Here is a 16,072-nt window from a genome sequence, read left to right as displayed (position 1 = left end):
TCACCACACGGGCTTGACAGAGCTAGGTCTTGGTCCAGTGGTAAGGATTACCCAAGACGACTGGAGATCAGCTTTGCTGCAGGGGCCTACTGCGCACACATATCGCAGTGTCGGCTGGCCCGTGCTGCCCCTGGGCCTTCGCCTCTTCTGGCCCCGAACTCATGCCTCTCCTAGGTCCTGATCACATCCCTCTACATTCTCTCACTGCTCCTTTGCCCCTGGGCCTTCGCCTCTCAAGGGAATATACATTAAATGGTACAACATTGAGAAGTGTAGAGGAGCAAAGGGACCTTGGAGTGTCTGTCCACAGATCCCTGAAGTTGGCAGGCCAGGTAGATAAGGTGGTTCAGAAGGCATTATGGAATACTTGCCTTTATTAGTTGAGATATAGAATACAAGAGCAGGGAGGTTATGCTTGAACTGTATAAAACACTAGTTACGCCACAGCTAGAGTATTGCGTGCAATTCTGGTCACCACATTACAGGAAAGCTGTGATTGCACTAGAGAGGGTACAGAGGAGATTTACGAGGATGTTGTCTGGATTGGAGAAGATTAGCTATGAGGAAAGATTGGATAGGCTGGGTTTGTTTTCTTTGGAACAGGAGGCTGAGGTGAGACCTAAATTGAGGTATAAAAAATGAGGGCCCTAGATAGTTGATAGGACGGACCTATTTTCCCTCGGCAGAGGGACTAACAACCAGGGGGCATAGATTTAAAGTAATTGGTAGGAGGTTTAGAGGAGAAACAAGGGGACATTTCTTCACCCAGAGGGTGGTGGGGGTCTGGAACTCACTGCCTGAAAGGGTGGTAGAGGCAGAAACCCTCACCACATTTTTAAAAAGTACTTGGATGTGCACTTGAAGTGCTGCAAAGTGGAATTAGACTGGATAATTCTTTGTCGGCCGGTGTGGACATAATGGGCTGACATGGTCTCCTTCCGAGCTGTAATTTTCTATGATTGTACATGCACACCTAAATTTAGGATTGGCTGTCCAAATTTTAAAAAAAAAACACAGCTAAGCTTGCATTATAATTTTACGGGTTGATTTGGAGAACAGAATAGAAGGAAATGGTCTAACCTTGGATCTGCTAACTTGCACCAAAGGTCTCTGGACTTAGTAAGTGGGGTGCATCCCTATGGGAGAGACCTTGCACCTTGTATCAGGCAAGCAACAATTTTACGTGTAGATTTCTTCGTTGCTTGATTTTGAGACTCTTCAATGTCATTGTGATGGGATTTCTGCCTATCAAATGCCTACCTGACCCAAGCACCACACTTGCTTTGGACTATGTCATTTTGACATTTGATGAATTGTGGCTGTTTTTATTTTGGTATGGATAATGTAGTTAATTACAAAAGCAGCCTGCAGTACTTTCTTAGTAACATAACTGCAGAGTTTAGGGCAAATGTTTGTGGTAAGGTCCCTATTTTGAAATATTTGGAAGATTCAATTCTATTGACTCTTTCCCAATGTCTCTTTAGCTCAACAGTTAGCAATTCCACTGTAGAATGCTTGGCTTCACCTAGATCATATCACTCAATGTTTTGGTGAAGTTTTTGGTTTGTAAAAAATCTCCCTTTTTTATTTGGATAATACATTTCCAGAATGTCTCCTTTAGATCTCCATTCCAAGCCTTCCCAACCCCTTTGAGTTTGGATCTCAAAGGTATAGCTCCTTTGCATAACATGTAATATCATGTCTTCAGTTGAATGATTCTTGGGCTGGTACTTGCTGGTATCTTTTACATGGGACTATGTAACCTTCCATGACTGGGTAAAAGTATTGCATTTTTCCAGGGGAATAAAAGATTTGAGAGCATTTTTTTAAATGTCTATACGCTGCACTTTTGATTCTTTGAAATGTGACAAGATGCTAATCAGCTCTGCAACTGGACATGTTGGATTACATTTTTCACTGATCTTGCGCAGTTGGCTATTGTGCTTGGAAGGTGAGTGAACACAGAATATTTGAAGGGGTATTGGTGCCTATAAACTGTATGCCAGCATGTTGCTGCCTTTTAGAGGAGGAGAAGTTGGGAGAAAGTTATTCTATCTTGCAATATAAATTATCACCAGCTGGCAGCATTCCCTTGGAGCATAGCTGCATGAATAAAGAGAAGTCCAGGAAGTACTTCATGTTCAAAGTACTCTTACCCCATAAAAGAAAATGTATTTTCTTTATTACATAAATTTTCTTGTTTTTAAGACCCTTGAATAAGGTTTCGCTGCCTGCTGAACTACTCCAGGTTCACTAGGTTGATTCCGGAGATGAGGGGGGTTGACTTATGAAGGTAGGTTGTGCCTATACACATTGGAGTTCAGAAGAATGAGAGGTGATCTTATAGAAACATATAAGATAATGAGGGGGCTCGACAAGGTGTATGCAGAGAGGATATTTCCACTCCAAGGGGAAACTAGAACTAGGGGACATAGTCTTGGAACAAGGGGCCGCCCATTTAAAACTGAGATGAGGGGGAATTTCTTCTCTCGGGGTTGTAAATCTGTGGAATTCTCTGCCCCAGAGAGCTGTGGAGGCTGGGTCATTGAATATATTTAAGGTGGAGATAGACAGATTTTTGAACAAAATGGGAATAAAGGGTTATGGAGAGCGGGCAAGGAATTGGAGCTGAGTCCATGATCAGATCAGCCATGATTTTATTGAATGGCGGAGCAGGCTCGAGGGGCCAAATAGCCTACTCCTGCTCTTATTTCTTATGTTCGTACACCTTTACGTGGAGCATCCCAAAGCAGTTCCCTCAGACAGCAAGAGATGTGTTCAAAAATCTGTCTATCTCCACCTTAATTGCCTGATGCCATGATGCCTTTTAAATTTGGCTTGCCAACCAGAAGAGTACTCGCATGGCGTTTCAATCCCCAGTTGTGCATGGAATGTTTTAGCTTCTTGCAACACCATTGGGCCAGACAAAGGAACCTTTTCACTTCGCTTGTCGCCACCACGCCATCACTGCTCGATCCACATGATCACATTTCGGCTTATGCATACTTTTTCTCTTATTTCCTTATGAACATAACTTTCTGCATAAAATTTCATCATCTGTTCTTCGGTTTCTGATATCATAAATGCTGGAAATTCCAACAACATACTCCTCACTCAATCTTCTCACTGAAGCACCTCTATCTAATCTCTGGAGTAACTCTAATTTCTTGGCAATTGACAATGAACTATGCTTCCTCTTTGCTTTACCTGTACCCATTGGGGTATCTGTTGGCCTTTTTGACATGGTTGAAATGACAAACAACTCAAATTCACAATCTGTACAGACCTTTAAATCGGGAAAAACACCACAGCGATTGAGTCAGGTTTGGTGGAGTCTGATCATGAGATGTAGGTGGATCAGGTGGGGTCTCATCATAGGATGAAGATGGCCCTATAATGTTTAATGCCACTAAAATATTTACAAAAATGCTGACTTTAAAAGTGCATGTGCCGGTATTTTTTATTATTACAGGTACAATCATGAAAAATTAAAATCATGGTCTGGTCGGCTCCGTTCGGGGTCATGGGGGCAGTGCGATTTGCAGTGTGGGTGTCCGGTTTTTGGACAGCTGTTTCGGGACTGCCTTTTGCAGAGTTTCGGCAGGGTCTCACGGTTTTAGGCAGACCAGTCGGTGTGCAAGGCTGGGGGTGCCGCGGTCTGGCCGAGGGAAGGGGACTGCGTGCGGACCCAGGAGCAGCAGTGGAAGAAGAGATAGGGTTGGAGTTTTTTTTTAATTTCTGAGTTCGATTTTTGGATTTTCCCTGGCAGCGGTAAGCGGTTTGGCAGGGAGTCTGGATTCTGGAACATTTTATGGATTCTGGATGATCCTGCCATGGATTGTCCTGGTATCCAGATTCTGGAACATTACAGATTCTGGAACTCTGGATTCTTGATGCTGTTACCTGTATTTTGTTTATATTGCCGCTCCTCATTCTTCCTACCAAAATGCATCACTTCACACTTTTCTGCATTAAATGTCATCTGCCATGTGCCTGCCCATTTCACCAGTTTGTCACTGTCCTCCTGAAGTCTGTTACTATCCTCCTCACTGTTTACTACAATTCAGAGTTTCATGTCATCTCCAAACTTTGAAATTATGCTCTGTATACCCAAGTCCAGGTCATTAACATATCAAAAAGCAATGCTTCTATCCACACAGTCACTGCCAATTTAATCCCATGAGCTTTAATTTTTTCCAGTAAGTCTATTATGTGGTACTTTGTCAAACTGCACCCCCCCCGCCCGCAACACCTTTTTTTGAAAGGCCATGTACACATCAACCGCACTACCCTCATCAACTGTCTGTTACTTCATCATAGAACTCAATCACATGTCAAACATAGAAACATAGAAAATAGGTGCAGGAGTAGGCCATCCAGCCCTTCGAGCCTGCACCACCATTCAATAAGATCATGGCTGATCATTCCTTCAGTACTCCGTTCCTGCTTTCTCTCCATACCCCTTGATCCCTTGAGCCGCAAGGGCCATATCTAACTTCCCTCTTGAATATATCCAATGAACTGGCATCACCAACTCTCTGCGGCAGGGAATTCCACAAGTTAACAACTCTGAGTGAAGAAGTTTCTCCTTCTCTCAGCCCTAAATGGCCTGCCCCTTATCCTAAGGCTGTGTCCCCTGGTTCTGGACTTCCCCAACATCGGGAACATTCTTCCCGCATCTAACCTGTCAAGTCCCATCAGAATCTTATATTTCTATAAGATCCCCTCATCCTTCTAAAGGCCCAGTTGATCCAGTCTCTCCTCATATATGTCAGTCTAGCCATCCCTGGAATCAGTCTGGTGAACCTTCGCTGCACTCCCTCAATAGCAAGAACGTTCTTCCTCAGATTAGGAGACCAAAACTGAACACAATATTCCAGGTGGGGCCTCACCAAGGCCCTGTACAACTGCAGTAAGACTTCTCTGCTCCTATACTCAAATCCCCTTGCTATGAAGGCCAACATACCATTTGCCACCTTCACCGTCTGCTGTATCTGCATTCCAACCTTCAATGACTGATGAACCATGACACCCAGGTCTCGCTGCACCTCTCACTTTCCTAATCTCCCGCCATTCAGATAATATTCTGCCCTCGTGTTTTTGCCCCCGAAGTGGATAACCTCACAGTTATCCACATTATACTGCATCTGCCATGTAAATGCCCATTCGCCTAACCTGTCCAAATCACCTTGCAGTCTCTTAGCGTCCTGCTCACAGCTCACACCGCCACCCAGTTTAGTGTCATCTGCAAACTTGGAGATATTACACTCAATTCCATCATCTAAATCATACATATATTTATATTTGATATTGTAAAGAGCTGGGGTCCCAGCACTGAGCCCTGCGGCACTCCACTCATCACTGCCTGCCATTCTGAAAAGGACCCGTTTATCCCGACTCTCTGCTTCCTGTCTGCCAACCAGTTCTCTATCCACGTCAGTACATTACCCCCAATACCATGTGCTTTAATTTTTCACACTAATCTCTTCTGTGGGACCTTATCAAAAGCCTTTTGAAAGTCCAAATGCACCACATCCACTGGTTCTCCTCTGTTCACTCTACTAGTTACATCCTCAAAAGATTCCAGAAGATTTGTCAAGCATGATTTCCCCTTCATAAATCCATGCTGACTTGGACCAATCTTATCACTGCTATTCCAAATGCACTGCTATTTCATCCTTAATGATTGATTCCAACATTTTGCCCACTACTGATGTCAGGCTAACCGGTCTATAATTACCTGTTTTCTCTCTCCCTCCTTTTTTTAAAAACTGGTGTTACATTAGCAACCCACCAGTCCATAGGAACTGATCCAGAGTCGATAGACTGTTGGAAAATTATCACCAATGCATCCACTATTTCTAGGGCCACTTCCTTAAGTACTCTGGGATGCAGACTATCAGGCACTGGGGATTTATCGGCCTTCAATCCCGTCAATTTCCCGCCTAATAAGGATACCCTTCGGTTCCTCCTTCTCACTAGAGCTTCGGTCCCCTAGTACATCCGAAAGGTTATTTGTGTCTTCCTTTGTGAAGACAGAACCAAAGTACTTGTTCAATTGGTCTGCCATTTCTTTGTTCCCCATTATAAATTCACCCGAATCCGACTGCAAGGGACCTACGTTTGTCTTCACATATCTATCGAAGCTTTTGCAGTCTTTTTTATGTTTCCGGCAAGCTTCCTCTCATACTCTCTCTTCCCCCTCTTAATTAAACCCTTTGTCGTCCTCTGCTGCATTCTAAATTTCTCCCAGTCCTCCGGTTTGTTGCTTTTTCTGGCTAATTTGTATGCCTCTTCCTTGGATTTAACACTATCCTTAATTTCCCTTGTTAGCCACGGCTGAGCCACCTTCCCCGTTTTATTTTTACTCCAGACAGGGAGGTACAATTGTTGGAGTTCGTCCATATGATCTTTAAAGGTTTGCCATTGCCTATCTACCGTCAACCCTTTAAGTATCATTTGCCAGTCTAATCTAGCCAATTTGCGCCTCATACCATCAAAGTTACCTTTTCTTAAGTTCAGGACCTAGTTTCTGAATTAACTTTGTCACTCTCCATCTTAAAGAATTCTACCATATTATGGTCACTCTTCCCCAAGGGGCCTCACACAACAAGATTGCTAATTAGTCCCTTGTCATTATACATCACCCAGTCTAGGATGGCCAGCTCTCTGGTTGGTTCCTTGACATATTGGTCTAGAAAACCATCCCTAATACACTCCAGGAAATCCTCCTCCACTGCATTGCTACCAGTTAGGTTAGCCCAATCAATATGCAGATTAAAGTCACCCATGATTACTGCTGTACCTTTATTGCACACATCCCTTATTTCTTGTTTGATGCTGTCCCCAACCTCACTACTTCTATTTGGTGGCCTGTACACAACTCCTACTAGTGTTTTCTGCCCTTTGGTATTCTGTAGCTCCACCATACCGATTCCACACCATCCAAGCTAATGTCCTTCCTGACAATTGCATTCATTTCCTCTTTAACCAGCAACGCCACCCCGCCTCCTTTTCCTTTCTGTCTATTCTTCCTAAATGCTGAATACCCCTGGATGTTGAGTTCCCTGCCTTGGTCACCCTGGAGCCATGGCTCCATGATGTCAATCACACCGGATACGTTAACTGCTATCTGCGCAGTTAATTCGTCCACCTTATTCTGAATACTCCTTGCATTGAGGCACAGAGCCTTCAGGCTTGTCTTTTTAACACACTTTGACCCTTTAGAATTCTCATGTAAAGTGGCACTTTTTGTTTGCCTTGGGTTTCTCTGCCCTCCACTTTTACTATTCTCCTTTCTATCTTTTGCTTCTGTCTCCATTTTATTCCCCTCTGTCTCCCTGCATAGGTTCCGATCCCCCTGCCATATTAGTTTAACTCTTCCCAAACAGCACTAGCAAACACTCCCCCTAGGACATTGGTTCCAGTCCTTCCCAGGTGCAGACCGTCCGGTTTGTACTGGTCCCACCTTCCCCCCCCCCCCCCCCCCCCAACCCACCACCGAACCGGTTCTAATGTCCCAGGAATTTGAATCTCTCCCTTCTGCACCACTGCTCAAGCCACGTTATTTGCCTTTAACAAATCTGTGCTGAGTTTCATTTTATTAACCCATATTTTACCAAGTGAAGTTTCCCCACCACCGACATTAGCCTTACTGGCCTGTAGTTGTTGGGTTTATAGCTCCTCTTTGAGCAGATGTGTAATGTTGTCAATACTGTCCTCTGGCACCATCTGCATGTCTAAAGAGATTGGAAGATTGTAACCAGGACCTCCAGAATTTCCACCCTTGCTTCCCTTAGCAACCTAAGATGCATCCCTTCTGGACTGGGTGACATATTTTTTACTTGAGTACTGCTGACCTTTTAAGTATCTCCTCTTTATCTCTCTCTATCCTATCCAATTTCTATACTACATCCTCTTATTGTGACATTGACAGCATCCTCTTTAGTGAAGACCCATGCAAAGTATTCACTTTCTGCCTCCACAAGATCTTTTTGGTTGCTAATCAGCACCACCCTTCCATTGACTCTTCCTGTTCATAAGACTTTTGAGTTCTCTTGGGTTACCTGTTCTATTCTCATGCACTCTTTTTGCCCCTCATTTCCTTTTTCAGTTCTCCTGTACTTTCTGTATTCAGCTTGGTTCTCTACTATACATTTATCAAAAACTTCCTTTTTTCTGTTTCATTTTAACCACTCTGCTTTTAGCCATCCAGTGCACTCTAGCTTTGGATGCCCTTCCTTTCCCGCTGTTGGGAATGTGTCTAATCTGTACCCAAACCTCTTTGAATGCCTCCCATTGCTCGTTTACCTGCTAATCTTTGATTCCAGTCCATCTGGGCCAGATTCCTTTACAACTCACTGAAATTAGCTCTCCTCCTGTTGAGTATTTTTACATTTGATTGTTTCTTGTGCTTTTCCATAACTACTCTAAACCTGATATTGCGATCCATGTTTCCCAAATGTTCTGACTAAAACATGCTTCACTTACTGCACTTTGTTCCCCAGAACTAGATCCAACACTACTACTTTCCTTGATGGGCTGGAAACACACTGATCAAGAAAGTTCTTGTATATATTTTAGGAATTCCTCTTCCTTTTTGTCCTTTACACTGCTATTTTCCCAGTCTATAATTATGATAAATGAAAAGTCTCCCATTATCATATGTTCTTGCACCTTTCTGCAATGTTGCTCCTCTAGCTCCTCCTTCCCACTATTTGGTGGCCTGTAAGATACACCCAGCCGTCTAATTGCTTATCTATTCCTTAATTCTAACCTCATTTCTTTCCCCACCCCTTCCCCCCCCACCCCCCCAAGCACTTCATCACTTTCTAATGCTGTAACAGTATCATTGATCAATACTGCCAATCCTTTTTTTTCCATCCCTATCTTTCCTGAATACCTTGTAACCAGGAATATTAAGTGCCCAATCCTCCCCTTTGAGCCAGGTCTCCATTATTGCCACTATATCATCATCCCATGTAGCTGCTTGTGCCTGCAGCTTGCCAACCTTTATGTTCAACATTTTATGTATTTGTACACATGCATTCCAAATCTGCCTTTGTGTATTTTTTGCATTCCTCCCATCTGATCCCTCCTATTTCTGAACTGTTTATTCTAATGCTGCTTGTCTCTCTGCTCCTCTCTAATGCTTCATCCTGGTGCCATCCAAATTAGTTCAAACCCTCTTTTTCCCCATCTGGCCCCTCGAGCCTGCTCCGCCATTCAATAAGATCATGGCTGATCTGATCTTGGCCTCAACTCCACTTCCCTGACCTCTCCCCATAACCCTTGACTCCCTTATGCATCAAAAATCTATCCATCTCCACCTTTTAAAATTATTCACTGACCCAGCCTCCACAGCTATCTGGGGTAGATAATTCATTTGAATAAGATCACCTCTCATTCTTCTAAACTCCCATGAGTATAGGCCCAACCTGCTCAAACTTTCTTCATTTGACACCCCCTTCAACTCTAATCATACTCGTGGACCTTCTCTAAGCTGCCTCCAATGCAAGTATATCCCTCCTTTTTAAATAAGGAGACCACTACTGTGCACAGTACTCCAATTGTGGTCTCACCAACACCCTGTACAGTTGCAGCAGAACTTAATTTTATACTCCATCCCCCTTGCAATAAAGGCTAACATTCCATTTGCTTTCCTAATTACTTGCTGTATCTGCACACTAAAATTTTGAGTTTCATATACAAGGACCCCCAGATCCATCTGTGTAATTTGTAATCTCTCATTTAAATAATTTGCTTTTTTATTTTTCCTACCAAAATGGATAACCTCACATTTTCCCACATTATATTCCAGCTACCAAATTTTTGCCCACTCACTTAGCCTATCTATATCCCTTTGCAGATTATTTGCGTTCTCATAATTTGCTTTCCCACCCATCTTTGTATCATCAGCAAATTTGGCTACATTACACTCTGTCCCTTCATCCAAGTCATTTTATATAGATTATAAATAGTTGAGGCCCCAGCACTGATCCCTGTGGCACCCCACTAGTTACAATTTGCCAACTTGAAACTGACCTATTTATCCCCACTCTGTTTGTTTTCTATTAGTTAGCCAATCCTCTATCCATGCTAATATATTACCCCCAACCCTGTGAGCTCTTATCTTGTGCTGTAACCTTTTACGTGGCACCTTATCAAATGCCTTCTGGAAATCCAAATACACTACATCTACTGGTTCCCCTTGTTCACTCTGCTTGTTGCATCCTCCAAGAACTCCAGCAAATTTGTCAAACATGATTTCCCTTTCATAAAACCATGTTGAGATTCAATCCGTCCATCTTTTACAGGTCGCTCCTGACTCAGAACTTGTCCCAATGTTCCAGGAATCTGAAACCCTCCCTCCTTCACCATTTCTACAGCCACACATTGATCTGCTTTATCTTGTTGCTCCTATACTCACTAACACGTGGTACTGGGCGTAGTCCAGAGATTACTACCCTTTAAGGCCCTGCTCTTTAAATTCCTCCCTAGCTCCTGAAACCTTGTCTGTGTGACCTCAACCTTTCCCTTCCTATGTCGTTGGTTCCAACATGAGCCATGACCTGTGTCTGTCTCCTCCCCCCCCCCCCCCCACTGAATGTTCTGCACCCATTCAGTGATATCCTCTAGTCTGGTACCAGGGAGGCACCACATAGGGCGGGACTCGCAGTGTTTGCAGAAATGTCTGTCTCTATCCGACTATCTAATTTCTAACTACTGCATTTTAACATTTTATGCCTACCTCTGAGCAGTAATTTGTCTCATTGTGCCGTGGATGTGCTCTATATACTGCACTCTCCCCGAGGTGTTGCCACCGGCCCCAGTATTCAGTACTGAAAACCGGTTTGTGAGCGCCACACTCTCGAGAGAATCCTACACTTTCTGCCTATTCCTGTCGGATGGCCACCCACTTACTATCCTCCTGAGCTCTCGTGCAGTCTGGCTGCGGGGTGACCACCTCACCGTGTTTTGCAAATCACGTCGTTTTTCACCAAGCTCTGTGCTTGAGCTCTCGGAGACTGAAAATGAACAATTTCACAGGCTAATCAAAATATGGAATTAATTGCAAAAAAAATCAAGCAAATAGTATAAATGGGCTCCAGGCAACAGAGAGGATTTGAGAATATGATGAATAGGCAAGGTTGATCCCTCGATTATCTGGGCTTGTGGAAGGAAATTGCCTCTGCCTCCAGTAGCCTGTATTCCCACTAGTTCACATCTCTCAAGGCGGTGGGTGGGGGCACAGAGCTCTGCGAAATACTGACTCCTCGTCTCTTCGTGATTTAGAAGCACGGGATAACGGTTGCTTGCACATTCTAAGTTAAGTGGGCAGCACCAAGCATTGCAGTGCATTGCAAAACCACTGACTACCAGCACGGAATTGTGTACTCCGACAAACTTTGCACTGGGTTAACACTGCAAAAAGATAACGTCCTACCAGACCAAAACCTGCAGTACAACAACTTGGCTTCTTGTTGATCTTTTTAATAAGGGAGAGCGATTGCATCCGAGACAAACTTGGTGACGCAATGGATCCTGCAAATCTATTGGCAGGATAGGCGCACCGACATCGGTGTCCTCGCTCAGACCAATATCCCCAGCGTTGGAGCACTGACCAAACTCTATTAGCTCCGCTGGGTGGGCCACATCACCCGCATGTCTGACACGGGACTCTCAAAACAAGTGCTCTACTTGGAGCTCCGACATGGCAAGCGAGCCCTAGGTGGGCAGAGGAGATTCTTCAAGGACACCTCAAAGTCTCCTTTGGGGAAAAAAAAATGTAACTTCCCCACCGACACCTGGGAATCCCAAGACCGCCCAAAGTGGAGGGAAAGCATCCGGGAAGGCGCTGAACACCTTGAGTCTCTTCGCCGAGAGCAAGCTGAAGCCAAGCGTCGACAGCAGAAGGAGTGCGCGGCAACCCAGGCACCCCAACCTCCTGTTCCTACAACCACCGTCTGCCCCACCTGTGACAGAGACTGTAGGTCACCTGAGAACTCATTTTCTAGTGTGGAAGCAAGTCATCCTCGACTCCGAGGGACTGTCCATGATAATTCATATAGTGAATTAGTCCTCGAAAATGTAATCGTGTGTAATAAATGCATAATATACAGCACTTGGCGCAGCAAGATTAAATTTGGGGGTTATACGAATTTTGCTGGGGTTTTAAAACATCTGTCGGACGAAATTTCCAGGGTGTCCAAGGCAAATAGCGAAGTCTCTTTAAAGGTAGGCGGCTGCTCGGCTGTATGTGAGAAACTCGCATCAACGATATTTGATCGCTTCGTACAAATGCCACTAATTTTAAAAAGCTGTACAGAAACTAAATGTGCCGAGCAGACCGCCACGGCCAGTATCTTTTTTTAAAAAAAAAATCTAAGTGCTTCTCAGTGTTCTAAGCTATGATCTGTCCCGTCTGGGATTTTTTTTGGCGGTCATTTAAAGCTGGTTTAGCGGGCAAATGCAAACGGCTGAATTGGATCGTCGTGGCGCAAAATTCAAATCCAAACGAGGGAACCTGCAAAGAGGGTTTCGCGTGGAGGTAGCATCTGGTTCCCAAGACGATGGGCAGGGATCCGAAGGGCAGAGCGCGCTCTCGACACGTTGCTATAACGAGTGCATCTCTTCCAGCAGCGCTCCCTCGCCCGGCACTACACGGGAGCTCGGTGTAACTAATTTAATCCTCAGCCACAAATAACTGAGTGTACACGGTGTGCTTTCCACGACACAGAATACATGGAGCGACCGTATAATTCTGAAAGGTGACCCTTTTTTTAATAGAATTGGAAAGTAGCTTTAAAATTCAGTTGTCACTTTGAGTGTGTATGATGATAATGCACCATGGTATTTCATTTCACTCGTTTTGCTTGTCTTTTTGTAGGAGGTGGCTGGGTGCCGGTCTATCCTGTGTAAAGGAGTATTGCGCTCCTACGGGGAAAGCGAACTGGTGTTGGTATGGGGAGTATTCTGTATTTGACGACAAATCTGTGGAACGCTGAAACTTTTCAGGGAACAGTTTAAACGATCATGTGTGTTTTCCTCTGTTTTTGATCTTTCGATGTGTCGGCATTAACTATTCCATTCTTTCTCTTTCCCCGCCCCCTCAATATTTTTTTGTTTAATAGTGAGTAAATACACGGGTGTTCTGCCAGTGTCCATGTAGACTAGGATCTAAAGATTGTGTTAAGTACTGTAGCAATAGTCAGATCAGTTATCACCCTGGGTGAGGAGCAGAAGAGTCTTGGGACATGGGTAGGCCCGGCTGGAAAATATTTCTTCTGTTGAGTGTTTATATGTAATACAATATCTGTATCTAACGGATGTGGAGGAAAGTCGTTGATTAGCCAGTAGATTCCGTTTTTAGGCACTTGAAGAATCCATGCTTGGATGAGGTCATGTGCAACTGCTCATGCTCTTGGAACCTTTAGCTCACTTCCTTTTCAGAAGAGGAAAAGATTTGGGGGATGGAAATGCATAGTACATAATAGTAAGCCATAAACCTTCGGGGGGAAGGAGATAAACTTTACTGAAAAATATTCGGTGTTATGAAAGCCTTTGCAAATACAGTTCCATACAAAATAATATGCAGATATCATCAAATTGAGGAAATACATGTTGACTTGATGTGTTTTCCTTTTTTTTTTAATCCTGATGTAATTTGCATCAAGTGTTTGCTGTTGGAACATCATTTTGCATGACACTCCTGGCTGTTCTCCCTTTCCAATAAAAGATTTAACTCATTAATTGAGGATTGTGTCCATGCAGCAATGAAAACTGATTGCATATATTCTGATATTTCGACAAATGGACTCGGATGTAAATAGATGCAATGTGCACTGGCTATACATTTGCTATTGAAGAAAATGCAGCCTCTTGTTTCAGTGCGTATTCAAAAGCTGTACCTGGTCTGATTTTGGTTAGAGGATTTTATGTCTGCTTTCCATCCAGAAAAAATTAAGATGGCCAACAGAGAAGCTAAGCCAGTTTGAAACTGTAGTATGGTTCGCAGTGCAAGAAGTCAGCTTTAAAAGTGAACTGGCTTCTGTGTGTATAATTGTATCAGAACAGGAGTAGGCCATTCATCCCCTCGAAAGTTCTGACATTCAGTTAGATCATGGGTGATCTATACCTCAACATTTACCTGCCTTTGCTTCATATTCTTTGCATAGCAATAATCTATAAATTTCAATTGACTCGGCATCCACAGTCTTGTGAGGGAGCGAGTTCCAGAGTTCTTCTACCATTTGTGTGGAAAAAGTGATTCCTAATTTTGCTCCTTAAATGGTGTAGCTCCAAATTTTTTTAAGATCATGCCTCCGTGTTTTTGATTTTTTTTTTTAGTTTCTCCAGCTACCCTATTCCCTTATCATTTTAAACACCTGTTTCTGACCTTGGAATTACAATTTCAACTTTGTCACAAGGTTACTTCCAATTCTGTGCAAATGGCGAAGTGTATGATTCACTTGTACTATTCAATTTACCTGATTGTAACTAAAATCTTGCTTTGGAGCCTGAGTCTTTGATTAGAGCGTATATTCAGTTTGCTTTTCAAAGGAGTAATGGCATGTAATACATTCCAGCGGGTGGTGTCAATTATGATCCCGAGGTCTTGCTATTGTGTACCTAGATATTGAGCTGAAAAAAGTATACTTAGGATTGTAAGGGATATGCGGTCTTCTTGCGGGAGCAGCTAGTGACACTGAACCCGAGGAACAATAACCAATATTTTTTTTAAACTCAACTAGGCTTGTGGTGTTTCTCTAGCTTTCTTTCCAGCTTATCCTCACCACAAAGCTCATTCTCAGTCCTACCAACATTAAGTCTACATGAGCTCTGGATAATTGCCCAAACCTCATTGTCCGCATGTCCCTTGATCTCCCTTACTCTGGTACCAGGGCAGCAGTAGGTTATGGACTGAATTGCATCCGTGCACCTATTATCACCTTGATCATATTTTCTCTCCTTTCTTCACCTCTCTGCAGATCCCAGGTTTTGGTTGGGGGAGTGGGGGGGCAGAGATAGGGTGGAAGAGAATCAGTCAGGATCTTGCCGTCTGAAGGCATGCACTTGTGAATGAAAGAGATAGATCTGTACTTTTGTGTAAAACATTCCCATTAGTAATGGACAAATGTGAATCATTACTGGGATTTAAAAAAACTACAAGTAATTGTATTTGCCAACTCATTGCTTATATTTTTTGTTTTATTTTTATTTATATTTTGGCTGACCTCCCCTATCTGATGTGCTTTTTATAATCTTGTGCTCTTGGCTTAATGTTTCTATAAAATGGCAATTCTGGAAGATTGCCTTATTTTGACGTGTATGTAGAAAGTACATGCCATCTCCTTTTCCTAATCTTGCCACGTGTAGTACATAATCTTCACTAAACAACTGAGTTTTTAATTCCCTAAAGGGACGGTGCTACAGTAGGGGAGGCGTGAAATAGATAGAGATGCTTGTGAAGTAATTGCAACACATTGATGTCTGGTAGGACTTCTCTTGATAAAATCACAAAACCCATTGGTGTAGAGTCAGAACTTTTGATTCCCAAATGGCCAACTCGGTCTTGAGGTTGAAAGGTGCAAATTACAGTTCTTGAAGTAGTTGAAGAGGCAGGTCCTCCCTATATTATGATACTGCCACCTAAAGGAGAAGGATGAATATTTAAAGTTTTTGCAAGAGGCTTACTTTTGCATTCAATACAAATATGGAGGGAGAATGAGTATAATTAAGCCAGCTGCTTGTGCAGAATTTTTCATTTAGTTTTCTCCCTCCCATGTAGTTCATCCATGTGCTTTTGGCTGTTTCCAATGGTGTTCCTTTCTCTCTTTGATCACACAGGTGAAGTTTTAATTTAGGTGCTTTTCCTTTAATAATGGAATATATGTTGTAATCTAAACTAATTGGCAAACGTGCTGATGGAGTAGAGGAAGAAAAGGGGTGTGTGGAGGAAAGGGAGAGTCCTGTAATTACCTCTGCCTCTCCCCAAGCCATATAGTCCGATGTGGGGGAATGGCTAGGAACAAAGTTTTAGAAAAATGCAATCGCCCAATACAAAGACTAA

General features: G+C 43.3%; 1 protein-coding gene across 2 annotated transcripts in view; it reads left to right on the top strand.

Annotated features, from left to right (window-relative positions):
• The window catches only part of fbxo43 (F-box protein 43), a 33,039-nt gene that overhangs the window by 1,906 nt on the left and 15,061 nt on the right, over positions 1 to 16,072 (top strand). The window contains exon 1 of one of the 2 annotated variants that reach the window (XM_070872882.1): positions 13,220 to 13,260. The exons of the other annotated variant lie outside the window; for it this stretch is intronic. The gene's annotated coding sequence lies outside the window, so the exon portion shown is untranslated. Of the gene's footprint in view, positions 1 to 13,219; positions 13,261 to 16,072 lie in introns of those variants that run through there. 2 annotated transcript variants of the gene reach the window in all.

This window comes from Pristiophorus japonicus, chromosome 1 (assembly GCF_044704955.1).
Source record: "Pristiophorus japonicus isolate sPriJap1 chromosome 1, sPriJap1.hap1, whole genome shotgun sequence".
Lineage (NCBI taxonomy): Eukaryota > Metazoa > Chordata > Chondrichthyes > Pristiophoridae > Pristiophorus > Pristiophorus japonicus.
The sequence above is the reverse complement of the archived record's forward strand: the minus strand, read 5'-3'. Positions and strand labels throughout refer to the sequence as shown.